The following is a 6,854-nucleotide window of genomic DNA, read 5'->3' as shown; positions in this document are numbered from 1 at the left end:
CTATTTTGGGCATAAAGCATCGGGAAATAAAGTGATAGAGGCATGCCATCTTGATGAAGTCCGAGTAATCAAGTGGCCCCAGTCGTGCCGCGACGTTAAATCTGGCGCTTGTTGGGAGGCAACCCAATACTTATTGTCTTTTTAATAATGGTAGCATTTTTCTATAAATGGGTTTTAAATTTGCAGGCACATCAACTGGAAAATCTGCAGAAAACTACTCCGCAGTAGCCACTGACGGATACAATGACGAACCGTCGCGAGTAAAACGGACCGTCGTATGCACCGTCACACCAGGTACTATCGACTATGGCACCCAAGCAAGACCGCATTTATGCACGCGGGCGATCTAAGTCTGTCGCCCCGTCTGCACGCTTGATCATCGGGTCTGATGATGAGCGGGACCCTGAATACATGCCCCCAGGCACCTCCGCTCCTTCCCGTGCTACACGTGCCCCAAGAGCCACACCCAAGACGGTGGCGTCCGGCGTAGTCACTGACTCCCAGTCTGATGAGGAGCGCACACTGACCGGCACACCCTCTGGGTCGGCCACAAACGAGGAAGGAGCGTCTGGCTCCTTGGGAGCATCCTGGTCCGAGGAAGCTTCAGGATCTGCTGAGGTTCCCGCACCCGCCACTGCTGCAGCGTCGTCCTCGTCTGATGAGGCTGACGGTTCAGACTCCACATCCGGCACACCAGCCCCGGTCCCCACCCCAGCCTCTGACCAGCTAAACCGGTGGTGCGTTGAAGGCCAGTTTCAGGTTTACTCCGACGCAAAGTTCTTGACCGATAAAGGAGTAATGACTCGAACACTCACCCTGGAGCGGAGGGTACTTACAGGGAGTCTCCCCTCGATGCCAGAGATCCACAACATATTGACCAGGCATCGCCTAGAGTGGACAACCCGTCCCTTGGGACGATACAGTGAGGAGATGGTCCGAGAGTTCTACGAGTCCTACGTAGCGACTCTCCGATCACAGATCGACAGGCGGGCTGCTCCTGCGAAACAGGCCCCATTGGAGCAGGTTCTAGTCCGGGGCATGCAGGTTGACATTTCCCTGCCCGCCATCCGCCGGTTCCTATACGGCGAGAGTGCAGATGCTACTCGGACCCCCATCACTGCCGAGTTTGACTACCGCTGGCAGATAGTGAAGGATGGACAGTTCCTGCGAGAGCCAGCAATAAGGGAGACCACCAAGCGGTGGATGGCCCTACACTTATCAGTCGACAGAGAGGGTGTAGATTGGGTCACCGAGCCGAAGGGGGCCATCAAGAAAGCCAACCTCACGTTCGTCGCCAAGTTCTTGTGGCTGCTCGTGCGTCACTGCCTTTCCCCCACAGCTGCTGATAACATAGTCACCTGGGATCGAGCAGTGCTGATGGTGGGATGATAGCCGGCTTCGAGGTGGACTATGCATGGCTTCTCCAGGCAGTCATGCACGAGAGGGCATTCAAGGTCACCACCACCTACCCCTTTCCGTGCATGATCTTTGCCCTTTGCAGGTCTGCAGGTGTGCCCATATGGCACATAGATCAGTTGAGGACCCCGCCGGGTACCGTTGACGTCGGCCTCATCAGAGACGAGGCTAATGGGTTGGCCCCACATCGAGGGCCCCGTCCAGAGCTGCCACCACTATCTGATGACCTTACGGATACGGTGGCCCAGGCTCGCACAGCTACACAGGCATCCACGGACACTACCCCGGTCGAGTCTATCCCGGGTAGCAGCACAGCCCCTCTACCGACACCGGCCCCTCTTGCCCGAGTCCAAAAACTGGAGGCACAAATGGACACTCTTCTGCATCATATCCAGCCGTGGATGCAGAAGTCTATTGCTGAGTCTGAGGCGCGTATGGAGAGGCAGATGCAGCGGAAGATTGCTGAGGTTAACCAGCGCCTCGATGCCTTTGAATTGAGAGTATTAGCTTGACCAGCCCCTCCGGTAGATGTGTCGACTCTCCAAGCTGCAGTCGCCAGTCTTCGTGCAGACATCGACACGATCCTAGCGGCAAGAGTGTCAGAGTCTGTCGAGCCTGCTGAGGATACTGTATTGGCGGCTCTGTTTCCTACTCCAGACATTCCCCCATCTTCCCTGAGAGAGAGTGCCAAGAGGCGGAGGGGTCGATCATAGGATGAGGCGCGAGCAAGAAAGAAGGAGCGCCGAGAGATGGAGGCCGCGAGGAGAGCCTCACTTGCTGAGGCGGAGGCACACCAGATCAGAACATCACAGATGGCGGCTTGGGCGTCTAGCTCCCGCACTGTAGAGACAACAGGAGGCACTACTGAGGGTGCAGTTGTTGCTGAGGACATCACTGAGGGTGTCCAGATTGTAGAGGATGTGGGTTCTGGGAAACCAGACCCACCAGCTTATTGATCGACGGTGCTATGCGCCACAGGTTTGCTTCACCTACCCCTCTAATCTTTAGATTTTTTTTATGCATTGGGGACAATTGCATGCTTTTTGTTGGGGGTGGGGTAAATGGAAAGTGAGTGTTAGGGTGAAGTTTGAGTAGCCCAACTCACTATCCTCTTTTGGGGTTTTCTTGCCTGTGCTCTTTTTCCCCAAAAGACTGATTACTTTTTCTGTTGAACCGGCACGTTATATCTTTTGTACATAGTTTAACTCTGAAGCATGATGGCTGAAATGATATCCCGATAAAACTGGAAAAGGTTGCATGAAAAGGCGTAGTAACTGATAATTGTGTGGATCTAAACATGAAATAGAGTTACACCATTGCACTGCCCTAAACCTTCAAGTCGAACTAGGTGTCTGATAATCTGGTATAGTGATGAGATGTCAAGTGAGTGTGAGGAAAGTTGAATAGTCCACTACTAATACTGAGCTAGAACTTGCCTGGTTAGTCCTGCTAAAAGTAAGCTGTAACATACAATTAGGAAAGGATCATAGGCCCTTATTCAATATAGCCCATTTCTAGCCTAAATAAAAGAAACCAAATGAAAGTTATCCTTCGTTGATCCAAATAATTTGAGCTTAAAATTAGACCTTTCTTTTTCACCCCAACTGATCTTTTCTGGGAACAATATGTTGGCCCTGGTCCCTCCTTGGACATGTGCACCTCAGCTTATGCCAAAAGCATAAGTTGAGGGTGGCTAATGTATAAACAACCTTCGTTATGGCCCTGACCCGATTTTGGGTATTGTGTACCTTGACTCATGGCAAAGCCATGAGTTGAGGGTGGCTGTTTTGAGGAATGCTCTGGAAAGTGGGGTTGAAAGAACAAAGAGAGAGAAAGAACAAAAGTAAAGTGACTCAAGAACTCGTTGAAAATAAAAAAAAAGAAGAAATATTCAAGAATTACAAACAAGAAAAGAAAAGAGTCACTTACACAAATGAAGAAAGAAGGGAAACAGCAAGGTGAAAGAATAGGAGAAACTGGGCGAGATAAAGTGATATAGAGCGGAAGGTTTAGCCGATATGTCAAGGAGGGCAAAAAGTCACTAAAGTATACCTAAATATACCCTACCTGACTCTGAGCCTACGTTACAAGCTAAAAAAGTCCTATCGTGATCCTAAGGGTTGTATAGCGAACTTATGGGAGTGAAAATAAGGGCAAGCTTATGGCAATAGGTATGAATGAGTGTGACTTTGTTCTGAGAGCGAGTGTTGAAATGTAATCCTTATACTCAAACTGAAATCATTGTGTGAAAAATGAGGATTTTGTTCTAAAGTGAGGACACTAGTTGCAATACCGGAATTATTAGCACCTCGGTGAGAAATTGAAGAGGATAGGTGTTAGTGCATGGTGAGTCTGTGTCATGTTCGAATCCCACAAAAGTCAAGCCTAATAGCGATAGCATGCATAGATTTGACAGGATTAGTCGGGATTGATAGCCAAATGATTGCAAAGGATAAAACATGAATACTATTGTACAAAGATTGTGTAGTGAGTCATAGTGCGTCGCTTGAGGACAAACAACGAATTTAAGTTGAGGGTGTTGATATATTTAAGTCTGAGGGTGAAAGGCAGTACTAAGGTCCAACCTAGTACCTAATTCAGCATGCAATGTTCTCCAAAACATAGAAGTAAACTGCGTACCTCTATCTGATATGATGGAAAGTGGAACTCCATGCAATCGAACAATTTCTGAGATGTAGAGTCTGGGTAACTTCTCTGCATTATAGGTCACCTTGACCGGGATGAAGTGAGCAGACTTAGTTAGTCTGTCCACGATTACCCAAATAGAGTCAAACTTCCCCAATGTCTTTGGAAGACCAACCACGAAGTCCATTGCAATTCTCTCCCACTTCCATTCAGGAATGGGCATTCTCTGAAGTGTTCCTCCGGGCCTCTGGTGTTCATACTTTACTTGCTGACAATTTGGACATTTGGCAACAAAATCAACAATGTCGCGCTTCATTTTACTCCACCAAAAGTGTTGCTTTAGGTCACGGTACATCTTGGTTGCACCAGGATGTATAGAATATCCGGAACTATGAGCCTCTGTAAGAATAGTGTGGATCAAATCATCAACACGGGGCACACATACCCTTTCCTTAATTCTCAAAACACATTCGTCATCCATTATTGCTTCTTTAGCCTCTCTTCGCAACACCATATCCCAAATTCGGCTTAGTTTCTCATCATCAAACTGTTTTCCCTTGATCTTGTCAAGAAAATAAGATCTCGCCTCCACACTGGTCAAAAATCCTCCCTTCTCATTTACTTCTAGCCTCATAAAGTCGTTAGCCAGAGTCTGAACCTCTCTAGCCAATGGGCATTTAGAAACTTGTAAGTGGGCTAAACTACCCATGCTCCCTGCTTTTCTACTTATGGCGTCTGCCACAACATTAGCCTTTCCTGGGCGATACAAGATGATAACATCATAATCCTTCAGTAATTCCATCCACCTCCTCTATCTCAAATTCAAATCCCTCTGAGTAAAGACATACTGTAGGCTACGATGATCCGTATAGACTTCACACTTGACCCCATATAGATAATGTCTCCATTGCTTTAATGCAAACACAACTGCGGCCAATTCCAAATTGTGGGTCGGATAGTTACGTTCATGCACTTTTAATTGCCTCGAAGCATAAGCAATTACATTCTTCTCTTGCATTAGTACTGCACCCAAACCACAATAGGATGCATCACAATAAACAATGAAGTTCTTACCCTCTACTGGCAAGGTAAGGATAGGTGCCGTAGTCAGCAAGGTCTTGAGTTTCTGAAAGCTTTCTTCACATTCATCCGACCATACAAATGGAACATTCTTCTTCGTCAAGTTCGTCAATTGGGAAGCAATAGAAGAGAATCCCTTGACAAATCGACGGTAGTAACTGGCTAAACCAACAAAGCTCCTTATTTCTGACATATTAGTAGGTCTTACCCAATTTCTCACTGTTTTAATCTTAGAAGGATCCACCATCACTCCGTCCTTAGAAACTACGTGCCACAAGAAGGATACTGAATCTAGCCAAAACTCACACTTAGAGAATTTGGCATAAAGCTTTTTCTCCCTCAACATTTCCAATACCATTCTCAAGTGCTCCTCATGTTCTTTCTTGCTCTTCGAGTATATCAGTATATCATCAATAAATACGATCACAAAGAGATCCAGATATGGCTTAAAAATCCCGTTCATCAAGCTCATGAAAGCAGCAGGGGCATTCGTAAGACCAAAAGACATTACTACAAATTCGTAATGCCCATACCTGGTTCGAAAAGCAGTCTTTGGCACATCCGCTGCCCGTATTTTCAATTGATGATAACCGGATCTCAAATCAATCTTAGAGAAGACACAAGCACCTTGTAACTGATCGAACAAGTCATCAATGCGAGGAATGAGATACTTGTTCTTAATAGTTACCTTGTTCAACTGCCGGTAGTCTATGCACATCCGAAAACTCCCATCCTTCTTCTTCACAAATAACACCGGAGCACCCCAAGGGGATGCACTTGGTCTAATAAAGCCCTTGCTTAACAACTCTTGAAGTTGGCCTTTAACTTTCTTAACTCAGCGGGAGCCATCCTATAAGGGGGTATGAAAATGGGACAAGTACCTGGCTTCAGATCAATGCAAAAATCAATATCTCTATCTAGTGGCATACCAGGAAGGTCTGCAGGAAATACATCCAGAAACTCACGGACTACGGAAACCGACTCAATTGAAGGTACTTGGGTAGTATCATCTCTGAGGTGTGCCAAGAAAGATAAACACCCTTTACTAACCATTCTCTTAGCACGAAGAAAGGAGATGATACGAACTGGAGTGGAAATGTAGTCACCCTCCCACACTAACGGATCTGTCCCAAGCTTGGCCACTGTCACTGTTTTGGCGTTACAATCTAAGATTGAAAAGTTTGGAGAAAGCCAAGTCATACCCAGAATTACATCTAAATCAACCAGTTCTAATATAACTAAGTCAACATGAGTGTTGCTTCCCATAAAAGTCACAAGACAAGACCTATACACCTTTTCAACTATCACAGACTCACCCACCGGAGTAGAAACACGAATAGACATGTCAAGCAATTCACAATGTAAATTAAGACCAGTAGCAAATGACGAAGATACATATGAAAATGTGGAGCTGGGGTCAAATAATACAGAAGCCATACAATCACAAACCAAAAGATTACTTGTGATAACAGCATCTAATGTCTCCGCTTCCGATCGCCCAGGGAAAGCGTAACAATGGGCCCTATCACCGGTCTGTCCGTTGCCCCTACCATGTTGCGCTGCAGTATTTCAAGTTTGTTCGTCATCCCGGCCATTTTGGTGACCACCATTACCTCGGCCACCACGCCCTCCAGAATGACGGCCTCTTCCATGACCACCTCTACCTCTGACCATTTGAGGTCTGAAATTCTGTTTTGGACAATACCTCTTAA

Source organism: Solanum lycopersicum, chromosome 5 (assembly GCF_036512215.1).
Source record: "Solanum lycopersicum chromosome 5, SLM_r2.1".
Classification (NCBI taxonomy): Eukaryota; Viridiplantae; Streptophyta; class Magnoliopsida; order Solanales; family Solanaceae; genus Solanum; species Solanum lycopersicum.
Note: the sequence above shows the minus strand (reverse complement) of the source record.